This window comes from Podarcis muralis, chromosome 6, assembly GCF_964188315.1.
Source record: "Podarcis muralis chromosome 6, rPodMur119.hap1.1, whole genome shotgun sequence".
NCBI classification, from domain to species: domain Eukaryota; kingdom Metazoa; phylum Chordata; class Lepidosauria; order Squamata; family Lacertidae; genus Podarcis; species Podarcis muralis.
The window spans coordinates 101,440,339-101,452,205 of NC_135660.1; the positions used below are offsets into that span (position 1 = coordinate 101,440,339).

An 11,867-nucleotide genomic window follows, 5' to 3' on the forward strand; every position below is an offset into this window, starting at 1 on the left:
ATTCTAGTGCACACCCAAAAAACATCTTTCGAATGGAAATAAGCTCAATCAAAGCTTATTTTTCTTCTTTCTTCACATATGGAAGCGAAAGGACGGTTTTGTTATTTTCGTCTCATTACATACACTTTGCAATTTCTGGGCTAACGTTGCATTTTCACCAAAGAACACAACTTGAAATAAGTGAAATCCAAGATTCTTCTTTCTAAGTAAATGAATCCCAAAACATCCTCTTTTGCCTAGTTTAGACTTATTACACTTTGCTCTGCTACTTGTGGGTGAGTGAACACCCAATGAAACAATCCACGTTTATTCGTCCTCTTTCGATTGAGATGGAACCAAAGCAGCTATGCTTGATTTGGGCTGATAACAAACATTTAACTGCGATTTTTGGGTGAATGCATTCTAACCCCAAAAACAGCAACGGAAAATAAACCCCATCACAGCTTTATCATCTTATGCAGATGGAACTGAAAACACCATTTTGATTTGGTTAGGGGTGATTCTGGTGCACACCCAAGAAGCACCATGCATATTCAAATAAGTTCAATCAAAGCTTATTTGTCTTCTTTCTACACATATGGAAGCGAAAAGACGGTGTTTTGTTTTTTTGGTCTCATTACATACACTTTGCAATTTCTGGGTTAATGTTGCATTAACACTAAAGAACACAATTTGAATCTTGGCGAAAGCCAAGATTCTTCTTTCTATGTAGTTGGAACCCAAAACATCCTCTTTTGCCTAGTTTAGACATTACACTTTGCTTTGCTATTTGTTTGTGAATGAACACGGAAAGAACAATTAAAGCTTATTCGTGCTCTTTCGATTGAGATGGAACCAAAACACCTATAATTGATTTGGGCTTATAACAAACATTTAACTGCCATTTTTGGTGAATGTGCATTCTAACCACTAAAACACCAATTTGATATAAGCCCACTCAGAGCTTTATCATCTTCTTTTTATGCAGATGGAACCCAAAACGCCATCTCTCTCGCTGCTCTACCTGGAGCTCCGGGCAGCTGAAGGGGAGGTTGTGTGCGACTCCTCTCTGGAATGCTATAATTTGTGTTTTGTATGCCTGCTGCTATCTGTTAACCTTATGCAAATAAAGCATTGCTTATTCTTCATCCACTGGCGTGCTTATTGGCTCCAGATCCAGAAATAACCCTGCCCTTGACGGAACATATACAGTGCTTTTTTCTGGGGGGGGGGGACGCAGGGGAATGCATAAAACATTTTGTGAATGTACGTTTGTCCATTTACTATATTTATTTTTCCCGGTTTGAACTATAAAATGGTTATTTTCTTGAGTCAAAATGAGAGTAGACCCAATCATTTTTTTAGAAAAGAAGCACTGCATATATACACACACATATACATATATCCATTTTATTTTTATATATTTATTATATATATACACACACACATATACATATATCCATTTTATTTTTATATATTTACAAACGGACACCTATATCTAGGTATGTATATTCTTGTATATATACTTCCGTGGCCCACCCCCACCATCCCTCCGCCACGGTGCACGAGAGGAAGGCCACTGGGGGAGAAAGGCAGGTGAGGGTGGGGCGGGGGGCAGGGCTGCACTCTGGGGAGAGCGGGGTCGGGAGAGCAACGTCGCAGCGCCTCTTCCGCTCTTTCCCCTCCCCTTCCTGTCCTCTTGCCTCTCCTCCAGTGGCACCTCCTTCCGGTAATCCTACCCTCGCCAAACATGGCGGCAGCACAGCCTCTTCCACCCTTTACTCTCCCCTTCCTGTCCTCTTGCCTCTCCTCCAGTGGCACCTCCTTCCGGTACCCCTGCCCTCGCCCAACATGGCGGCAGCACAGCCTCCTCCGCCCTCCCGAACAAGGAGTGCAGAAAAAGGTGAAACTGCCATGAAAAGGAGAGGAGGAGTGTGTGAGTGAGAGTGAGACAGGGAGCATCCTAGTAGAGATGGAAGGGGAACCCAAGGGTCATCTAGTCCAACCCTCTGCAAAGAAGCTCAGAGCTACAATTCCCAGGTCTTCTTTGGGAATTCTATGGGAAGTAAGAGTTTCTACATTCATGAGCATTCACTTAGAGTGCGCTCATGTTTTTACCTTTTATTGAAAGTGGCCACTAGTGACTTGGGTGGAGTATAAATAATAAAATTATATTGCTAATTTAACCCTAACCCTAAGTAATAAAATTAAATTTCTCCTTCTGCTGTTCTTCTCTTACCGTAACGCAACCCCAACTCTAACTCCTAATCCTATTCCAACTCAAACCCAACTCTCACTGTAACCCTCTGCTTCTTTATGATTTGTTTCTGTGTTTCTGGTGTTTTGGCTTGGTTATGTCATAAAATTGAAGAAATACCACCAGAAGCACAAAAACCAAGAAATATTCCCAAAATGAGGCAAAACCAGGAGACATGAAAACCAAGCCAAATCAATGGAAAAGAAACAATCTCACCCAAAACCGCAGAACCATTCAAAGTAAAAGAAGCAAAACAATTAAATGCAAAAAAAAGCAAAACCACCCCAAATTAAACAAACCAGCAGAAAACAAAAAAGAAGCAGTAAAGCCACCAATTACAAAGAAACTGGAAACCAGTTTTTAAAAAGCAAAATGCAATTTATGGGAGTCCAAAAGCACTTCAAGCAACAGAAATTAACCAACATAGCATACTAGTTTTCACTTAGTCTTGGGTTTCTGGTGAATGTGCTTTGTTTGCAGCTGGCTTCATTTCTTTTCCATTGGTTTAGCTTGTTTTTTGGACTTTTGCTTTATTGCTTCTTTTGAGAAGTTTTCTTGTTTTTGCATTCTGGTGGTGTCAGGGCCGCCCCTGAACCCCTGACAGGTGGTAATACTTTTGAATGCTTTGGGGGTTTCTGGTGAATCTGCTTTGTTTGGGATTAGTTGGCTTCTTTGCCAGTTTCCATTGATGTTGCTTTTACATGGTTCTTCTGCTTCTTTTCAGTAGGTTTTTGTGTTTTTAGTGGTTGACTTCATTGTTGGAATGGTCATTTCTGGTGGTTTTGCTTCATTTCTGGTGGTTTTCCTTTTATTCTTGGGATTATCAGATCTCATACAAATTAATATTCTCAAAGGTGCAAAACCCAAAAAACCTAGAAAGGAAGCAAACTCACCATCAATCCAGCACCCAATCTGTTATGTACTAACCTTGGGTCCTAGAATGCAACAACTGATTGGTCTTTTCCTGCAGGCCAATCAGGCTCCAAGAGGGAAGCAGAGTTAGCCAGTCAGACGGTACTCATTGTGTAAATAATGTATATAAAAGCATGAGGGGGGGGGCAATAAAGAGCATGAAATACATACAAGACTCTGAGTATATTTCACAATCGTAATTTATATAAAAGAATCTATGAAACGAAAACCACAGAAAAAATTCAACATAATCCCCAAAACAAACAAGAAACAACAGAAACAAACCACATCCACAAAAGATGAGAAAACCAATTGAATAGAACCACAAGAAACCCACGCAGTAAACATCTCAGGGAAAAGCGAAATCACCCCAGGCACCATGCAAAACTAAGGTTTAACTGGCTTTGGGGTTTCTGCGCAATTTACTTTTTCCCTCTTGTTGGGGGTTTCTGATGGTATTTCTTCTGCTTCTCACATTTCTGCTTCTTTTCAATTGGTTTTGGGATTCTGGTGAATTTGGTAATGATTTGATTGAAGTCTCTGTCTGGCAATTTTCCTTTTTCATGAATTCCTTCCTTGTTGGGTTTCTGGTATCTCACTTTTGGTTTTCACATTTCTCTTAGTTTTGCTACGTTTCAGGTAGTTTGCTTACTTTTGGGAATTATCCAGTCTCATAAAAATGAAGTGTCAGAGCTGCCCGAGGTCCCAGCTCACAAAGGACCAACGCCAGTTCATTGTTATATAAAACAGTCTTTATTGAAGCTCAATTTCACTTTCACAGCCGCGGCGCGCAGCTCTACGTCTCAAACTCTAGACCGCTGAAGCTCCGTCTGAATCTCCTCCCCCCAGACACCAGTTTAAGACTCTAGCCTTGCTCCACCTCTTCCTTTGCTCTTTCCTCCTTTGGTTCCGCCTGTCCGCTGGGGTCTTGCCCTTCCTAGACTCTTCTGACGCTGAGTCCCCTGAGTCTTCCCCCTGCCTCCGGCGGGCTTTAGGACCTGGTTCCCAATCCGGGTTTTCTGCTGTCCTGTGCGCCTGTACATTCGAACTTGGCGCGCGCGCCCAGCCCGCCGCCTTCCTCCTGACCGTTACACTGCTCCTGTCACTGCTTCCCCCTTTGGGGAGGCTAGCTGGACCTGACGTCCCCTCCGTTCCCCCGCTCTCCGATAGAGGCGTGGTCAGCCCTGACTCATCTTCTCTCTCTGCTGGAGGAGATGCTGGCCCTGACACATGGGACTCTTCCCCCCCCCCCCACTGCGCTCTGGTGGGGAAGCTGGTCCTGATCTCCCACTGCTGCTTTGGGAGTCTCCGCTGGCCCCTTGCTTCTGTTGCGTCTCCCCTGTGACCCCCCTTGCCCTGACCATAGGCGCTCCCTTCTTGGAATCTTCTGATTCGCTGGAGAGGCTCATGGAATCTCTCGGGTCACTGTCATTCTCCCCTCCACTGCCCTCAGATTCTTCCCCTTCGCTCTCCATTTCCTCTCTCCCCTGTGCCTCTGCTCCTGAGCCCCTGACATGAAGCAATATCATTAGAAGCTTAAAAAGCATGAAAAAAAACCCCAGGCACTAACCCTAACCCTGAACGTTCACCTATCCCCTGCCCTAGCCCTAACCCTAATCCTGACATTCTGGTCATCCATCTTGGGGATAACAATCTGGTGAGGTAAATTCAGTTGAGATCACTAAATATCTCCATCAGCTGTGCTTCCTCATCCCTGAGCTTATCATAGTTTGGTTTGGAATGTTGTAGAGGTGCTTATGGAGTGGGGGCAGCCTTCCTAAGAAGGTGGATGGGCAAGACACAAAGCTAATCATTCTACAACGATGTTTGTGTTTGAAAATGTGGGTGCTTATATCCCTCATGGCAGAATTATGTTCTGTGCCCAACAGTTGTATAGACCTGGTGGTATGCATCTTTCTGATTTGGGTTGGGTTCTTAAGGATCTGCAAAGAGCTCTGTTTGAGCACTTGTGTGTTTGTGGGTAGAGGTGAACAAGCACACCTGCCCAGACAATTTGATTTGGTTACATTGGTCGAATCTGACTAGTTTTGCCGATCCTCAAGTTGTTATATTTAATAAATACAACCTATTTATCCACTTTTGGTTGTCTTGACTCTTCCTCCTGATGTGCTAGGAACCACTCCGTTTGGGGGGCACTGCAAAACATGCGGTTTTTACTGCAAACATTTTGCCAGACTTTGGCCTTGATTTGGAGTGAATCAGGCGATGTTGGGTTTTGGGGTGACCTTATGACCCCTGTCACTTACTTGGTTTGTCGGGCAAAATGCTAAAAAAATTCTACAATGTCTGGCAAAATGCTACAAGACTTTTGCCAGACTTTGGCACCAGTTTGGAGTGAACCGGACAATGATGGGTTTTTGATATTAATTATGAACCCCGGTTTGATGTATCAATTACTCTGTTTATGGGGTGTTACAAAATGTGGGGGGTTTGCTGCAAAACTTTTACCAAACATTAGTTTTGATGGGATCCCAGATTTGGGGGTTTGTAGTTAAATGAAGCATTCTTTCAGTGCTGCTCGGGAAATGTGCAGTTTCCGTCAGATCAAACTAATACTACTGGATAAAATTATATGGTTGTTGATTATCAGACAGTTCTCCCATTTATCAAGGAAAACGTCTGTTATGGGTGGCTTTTGCTTGGTGTGTGTGACTGTTGACAGACAGATTTGAAAAGGAACACAGCTTCCTCTGTTTGTCTCGCAGTAACTTACTGGCCTTTTTGATTATGCAGTCGGCTCGCCCAACACTTCCAGTTGGATTCCGAGGACAGGAAATGATTCTGCTAAAGGCTTTCTGTGAATATACCGGTAATTCCAGTTGATTTGATTTAATGGTCACATAAAGGCACTTTCTTTGGTTATAAAATGATGTTGTGAGTCTTATATCTGAGCAGTCAATAAACTCCCTCCCCCACAGAAACGCTTGTCTTCTTCTTCTGCTTGGCATCCATACAGTACTTACATGTTTGTTTAAAGAAAGACTAACCCCACCCCGAACCCCACCTCCAGCTTTCATCTTATTATTCTAGTGACTAGTCAGTGTTCATAGCAACACTTGCTTTTGTTCCTAGACAAACTGCCCTGAAAGACAGTTACTATGAACTACATGTGTCTTCTTGATATATAAGGTTGTTGCTAGTTTCTGAAAAACACTTCTTTATCTTTCAACAAGAAATAAATGAATAGGAGGCTGCTCTAAGGAAGAAGTGTGATTGCATCTGGAATATCAGACTCTCTGTATTTTTATTTATTTACTTGATTTAGGGGTGGCCACTTCACCCCCTGGCTATGCCCATGTCCCCAACTAACTGAGCTTCTTGGGATCATCCTGCCATGCTGTGAGCTACTACATTATCCTGCACTTTACAGAACCTTCCTTAAAGAATAAAAAACTGAGGCAAATTTCCAGTCTAAACAGGCTACACAAAAAGAAACAGCAGCGATTCTTTATGTTTGACTTGTGCTTGAGCGCCTGATATCTCAGAAAATCAACATCAGTGTTGGGGTGGGTGGGTCAGGGCATTTCCAAAATGTTATGATAGATGGAGCCATGGATGTGGCCAAGGGGGGCCAACTAAATAAAAATACATAGCTAACTGAGGTTCTGACCCCCTAACAAAAGGCCTGCCTCCACTAACAAAAATCCTGGCTACGCCCATGGATGAAGCCAACTACAGTAACTCTGGTTTTGTCCCCACCCAGAAGTGTAGCATGTGTGGGCCGTGGGGGCACAAATTTGTGTCAGGGGCACAAACAGGTGCCCCCACAGCAGGCTCCCTCATTGGTGCCTGGCTCCACGTGAGAAGGAGCTGACCTAAGCTGCAGTGCTTCTGCTGGCCACAGCTCTGTCCTTAGGTTAGGCCTGACCCAAGGAAGAGAGCAGGAGGGTGGGTGGCTGCAGTGCACCTCGCTCCCAGTCACAGCAGCAGCTCCGCCTCCGGGTCGCTTCTGACCTGGCGCACTCAAGGAGCCTGAGCAGCAGCTTCCCTGTCCCTCTCCTCCCCTGGACAGGGGCATGTGGGGCATGCCCCTCCCCCCTCGTTGAGTTCTGCAAAGGCAGCCCTGAGACTGAGGAGGAAGGAGCTCACTGCTCATGCCAACCCTAGAGAGGATGTAAGAAAGAAGCAGGCTGTTGGAGGACAGCCAAGAAACAATTGAGCTTGGTGGAGCAGTGCCCCAGTCCCCCTTAAGGACGAGCCTCCACTGACAGGGAGCAAGAAGGAATTTGAAATGGGGAACTACAATATTGGCATGGGAACTACAATAGCTCAATGTTGCAATTTGTCTACCCTACTTAATATTTACCATTAAGGAAAGTATAAAGTCATGGAGTAAATCCTTTCAGGTTGTTGATGTGAAGCAGCAGACCTCAATCTGATACTGCAAATGTTATAGAATTATTGAATATTCAGAAGTATACCTCTCCACCACTCCTTAGTCAGGCTAGTTTTGGGCATTTATTGCAAGATTATCCCAAGTGGAAAGGAATAATGTATTTTCACTGTTATGTATTCAGTGGTCTGTCTTTGCTTCCCATTGTCTCAGGAATTGGGTAATTACCATCTCAAAGGAATGGCCAGACTACCAGGAAAGGCAATCAGATAAGGCATTATCAGATAACCTGGCAGACAGGAAAAACAACATTCAAATTTCTATTGTAGAAATTTTCCTTTTCTGTGATGTAGGTATGATGTTTGTGGGGGTGGTCTTGAGCTCCAGGGCAGGGAATTTCAAAATGGCAAGCACACATTGTTTGCGGTCCTCCTCCTCTCTCCTGCGTGTGGGTGGAGCACCCTGTTGCAACAGTTTAATAAAGATCAGGCTTACTAGCTGCTTTGCTTCTCAATATTCTCTGGTTGGCCTCTGTTATTTTCTCCTCCCGATGGAGAACCTACAAGGTTCTCCAATACATAAAGGAATAAGGGCAGATTTTGTTTACAACAACACAAAGCCATCTGAAACTGTCAAATAAACTGCAAGAGCAGCAATGGAAAATTGCTTTCACACACTAAAAGTTCCCTGCAACTAGAAAGCCAGCAAAGCAGGGGAAAGGCTAGCTTTTTTAATTGACAAGTACCTTCTCTATGATGTGCTAGGCTTTGGTTTTTACGCATAGAAGTGTTATTCCTCACCTGTAGCTTGAGGTAGTATGGTCCATTTGGCCACCTCATTCTGCTGCATATGGAGAGTGCTGGAATTTTTAATTCTTAAGGAAACATTGTGTCTATTTTTCCCACATGAGATGTTTCTTTACTTATATCAATAATGTTATGAAAGACTTGTAGCATGCTTCAAGCTGATTAGCACTTGGTGGCTGTGAAGCTTTAAATACAAAACAGACACATAGTGAAAAGATTTCTACACACTGAATTTTTTATTTATTTCACAGAGCAATTGCTTTCAGCTTTGCAGAGGAGCCCGTAGTATCCAAACTACAGTACTTCCGTGAGAGCTGTGAAGCAGAGCTCCCTCCACTGGCTCTGCAGTGACAGGACAGCTCCCTCGGGCCTCCTCTCCCCACAACTGTTATCTGGGGCAGCCATCAGTGGGAGAGCTTTGCTGGAGGTCCAGCTCCTGAACTGTGCCAGCTGGTCAACATAGGAACAACTGTTTAGTGATTTGTGACTGAGATTTGATATTCCTCTTCCCTCCCTGCCCCCTTTGCCTGTGGGTAGGGACCATCTTGCTTTGATTGCATTTAAGTTGTCTGGTGGCCTTGTTGGCTGAACAGCGAGGCACAAATGTTCCAAATAAATAAATCTCTATACACAGTATAGAAAATTAGTGATCTTTGTAATGTGTGATTTTGTAGTACTACTTTGTAGTAGGGTGGCCAGATACCACATAGTATTTGAGCAAGAACAGAAGACCAAATAAGTGAATAAGGCTAAAACCGGAGTGGGGGGTTGGGGGTGCAAATGTGATTTACAAATCATAGAATCATAGAGTTGGAAGAGACCACAAGGGCCATCGAGTCCAACCCCCTGCCAAGCAGGAAACACCATCAGAGCACTCCTGACATATGGTTGTCAAGCCTCTGCTTAAAGACCTCCAAAGAAGGAGACTCCACCACACTCCTTGGCAGCAAATTCCACTGTCGAACAGCTCTTACTGTCAGGAAGTTCTTCCTAATGTTTAGGTGGAATCTTCTTTCTTGTAGTTTGAATCCATTGCTCCGTGTCTGCTTCTCTGGAGCAGCAGAAAACAACCTTTCTCCCTCCTCTATATGACATCCTTTTATATATTTGAACATGGCTATCATATCACCCCTTAACCTCCTCTTCTCCAGGCTAAACATGCCCAGCTCCCTTAGCCGTTCCTCATAAGGCATTGTTTCCAGGCCTTTGACCATTTCGGTTGCCCTCCTCTGGACACGTTCCAGTTTGTCAGTGTCCTTCTTGAACTGTGGTGCCCAGAACTGGACACAGTACTCCAGGTAAGGTCTGACCAGAGCAGAATACAGTGGCACTATTACTTCCCTTGATCTAGATGCTATACTCCTATTGATGCAGCCCAGAATTGCATTGGCTTTTTTAGCTGCCGCGTCACACTGTTGGCTCATGTCAAGTTTGTGGTCAACCAAGACTCCTAGATCCTTTTCACATGTACTGCTCTCAAGCCAGGTGTCCCCCATCTTGTATTTGTGCCTCTCATTTTTTTTGCCCAAGTGCAATACTTTACATTTCTCCCTGTTAAAGTTCATCTTGTTTGTTTTGGCCCAGTTCTCTAATCTGTCAAGGTCGTTTTGAAGTGTGATCCTGTCCTCTGGGGTGTTGGCCACCCCTCCCAGTTTGGTGTCATCTGCAAATTTGATCAGGATGCCCTTGAGTCCATCATCCAAGTCGTTGATAAAGATATTGAATAAGACCGGGCCCAAGACAGAACCCTGTGGCACCCCACTAGTCACTCTTCTCCAGGATGAAGAGAAACCATTGATGAGCACCCTTTGGGTTCGTTCGGTCAGTCAGCCAGTTACAAATCTACTGAGTGGTAGCATAGTCAAGACCGCATTTTACCAGCTTCTCTACAAGAATATCATGGGGCACCTTGTCGAATGCCTTGCGTCAAGGCATCAAGGTAGGCTACATCCACTGCGTTCCCTTCATCTACCAGGCTTGTAATTCTGTCAAAAAATGAGATCAGGTTAGTCTGACATGACTTATTTTTCAGAAATCCATGCTGACTATTGGTGATCACAGCATTCCTTTCTAGGTGCTCACAGACTGTTTGCTTAATGATCTGCTCCCGAATCTTCCCTGGTATTGATGTCAGACTGACTGGGTGATAATTATTTGGGTCCTCTCTTTTCCCCTTTTTGAAAATAGGGACAACATTTGCCCTCCTCCAGTCTGCCGGGACATCGCCTGTTCTCCAGGTATTCTCAAAGATGATTGCCAGTGGTTCTGAGATCACATCTGCCAGTTCTTTTAATACTCTTGGATGCAGTTCATCTGGCCCTGGAGACTTGAATACATCTAAACTAGTTATTCTGGGCTGTGTTTCCTCGGCTGAATCATTTGCTCCAAATTCTTCAGGTCGGGCATTGTTTTCTTTATCGGAGAAGATTGAGGCAAAGAAGGCATTGAGGAGTTCAGCCCTTTCTGTGTCCCCTGTTTGCATTTCACCATCTTCTCCTCTGAGTGACCCCACTGTTTCTTTGTTCTTCCTTTTGCTACGGACATACCCATAATAGCCTTTTTTGTTGCTTTTAACCTCTCTAGCAAGCCTGAGTTCATTCTGTGCTTTAGCTTTTCTGACTTTCTGTCTACATGTGCTGGCTATTTGTTTGAATTCCTCTTTGGTCGTTTGCCCCTTTTCCATTTTTTGTACACATCCTTTTTTAATCTTAACTCAGTTAAAAGTTCTTTAGATAGCCACCCTGGCTTCTTTAGGCACCTTCCATGTTTCCGTCTCATTGGTATTGCCTGAAGTTGTGCTTTTACTATCTCCCTCTTAACAGACTCCCAGCCATCATGAACTCCCTTTCCTTTTAGTATTACAGTCCATGGGATCTCACCCAGCACTTCCCTAAGTTTTATGAAGTCGGCTTTCTTAAAGTCAAGAAATTGAGTCCTAGTATGCTTGGCTCCTCCTTTCCGCTGTATAGTAAACTTCAGAAGAGCATGATCACTCGTGCCTAATGATCCTTCCACTTCTACCCCACTAACCAGGTCATCAACATTGGTTAGGACCAGATCTAAAATGGCTGTTCCTCTTGTTGCTTCTCCCACTTTCTGGACAATGAAGTTGTCTGCAAGGCCAGTGAGGAATCTGTTTGACCGTATGCTCTTGGCTGAGTTTGACATCCAACAAATATCCGGGTAATTGAAGTCCCCCATTACTACTATCTCCCTTCCTTTTGCATGCTTGGCCATCTGTTCCAGGAAGGCATCATCTATGTCCTCCGTTTGGCTTGGGGATCTATAGTAAACTCCCACAATGAGGTCTCTGTTATAGAAATAGATTGTATCCCTCCATTATTACATTCCAATCGTGGGACTTATCCCACCAGGTTTCAGTGATTCCTATTATGTCATATTTAGTTTGCTGTACCAAGAGCTCAAGCTCATCTTGTTTATTTCCCATGCTTTGCGCATTAGTGTACAGACATTGAAGTCCATTAATCATTCCCCCGTGTCTCTTATTTAAGGATTTTTTCCTCCCACCACTAGGTCTGCGTGCTGTTTGCTCCATTTG

General features: G+C 44.0%; 1 long non-coding RNA gene across 2 annotated transcripts; it reads left to right on the forward strand.

The window, feature by feature from the left end:
- Positions 1–1,797: 1,797 nt before the first annotated feature.
- LOC144328085 (uncharacterized) lies at positions 1,798–8,956 on the forward strand. Of its 2 annotated transcripts, none has more exons than XR_013393343.1 (2): positions 1,798–1,882; positions 8,560–8,956. It is a non-coding gene; the product is annotated as an uncharacterized LOC144328085 (long non-coding RNA). The 2 variants fall into 2 exon arrangements; XR_013393342.1 differs by lacking the exon at positions 1,798–1,882 and adding an exon at positions 5,065–5,978.
- Positions 8,957–11,867: the final 2,911 nt, after the last annotated feature.